Raw genomic sequence first — 1112 nt, 5'->3', positions numbered from 1 at the left:
AAAAATACACAGGATTTTTTTGAGAGGGGTTAGATTAAGATAATATAGTTTTCTGGCCCCTCCAAACATCCTTATATTCTGCTTAGCCCCCCCCAAAACATCTTGTCTAGCTCCGCCAGTGGAAATCAGGGTTTAAAATAGACTTCACTCCCGGGTGCATGCACGCGCGCGGGCATGTGATCGCCGTGTCACGGCGCGGACGGACACAGGCCGTTTGCTCCGGCTCGCGGAGAGGGAGACGACGGTCGCTGTCCTGTCCATCTGTCGGTCTCGGCTGCTAGCGCGATACGGCGGGCTCTGCTATCGAGCGAGCTGGCTGGATGGGAATGGGAGATCGTATCATCGACTCACGAGCAGGGGAAGCGAAATCCTCGCCGATGTGGGCGAGGCCATGTCTACTTTTTACAGTGCGCAGGCTGCAAGCACAACAAGGTTTGTTGTTCGTTCTGGTCATGAGCTGGTGCGGTACTGCGTGTGTCACGTCAACCACTGACTCAAAGTGCAAATCTTTTCCCCTACTTCTCCTCAACTCCCCACCGGCTCCTAGACCGCCAACAATATGGTTGTTTATCGGATAAGGAGGATCTTCCCCACTGACCCAAGCCAGGACTATGATGGTTGTTTAGGGTTGGGGCATCTCCGAGGTCTTCCTCTAAGACGGACACCTTATTTATCGAGCAATGCTACATCTACTAAACCTTACGTTGAGTTTTACATAAACAACCAGGTGGCAGACTGTTATTGGAAGTAGGGGGAGGAGGGGCCCACCCCCTAGAAATCGGAGGGAGACAGAATGTGGTTTTTGAAAATTACGTAAGGTTCGTAGATGTAGGTGGTGTTTGGTTCTCTAGTTATAGGACTTTTTCTAGTCCCTAAGACTTTTTGAAAAAGACTCTCAAGAATGTGCTTCTAAGGACTTTTAGCAAAAAGTTCCAAAAAAGTCTCACTCTATTTGGTTTGCTAGAGACTTTTTCTAGTCTCAACACAAAAAAGTCCCTGAAACCAAACACCCCCGTAGTATTAGTGTTATTTATCCGTAGACTGATCCGGATTTGTGGACATGGATACCTGAGCTGCTCATCTAAGTCCGTCACCTAAACGTTTTTCAAGTC

The sequence above is a fragment of the Triticum dicoccoides genome, chromosome 3A (genome assembly GCF_002162155.2).
Source record: "Triticum dicoccoides isolate Atlit2015 ecotype Zavitan chromosome 3A, WEW_v2.0, whole genome shotgun sequence".
NCBI classification, from domain to species: domain Eukaryota; kingdom Viridiplantae; phylum Streptophyta; class Magnoliopsida; order Poales; family Poaceae; genus Triticum; species Triticum dicoccoides.
This window is presented reverse-complemented; position numbering follows the sequence as displayed.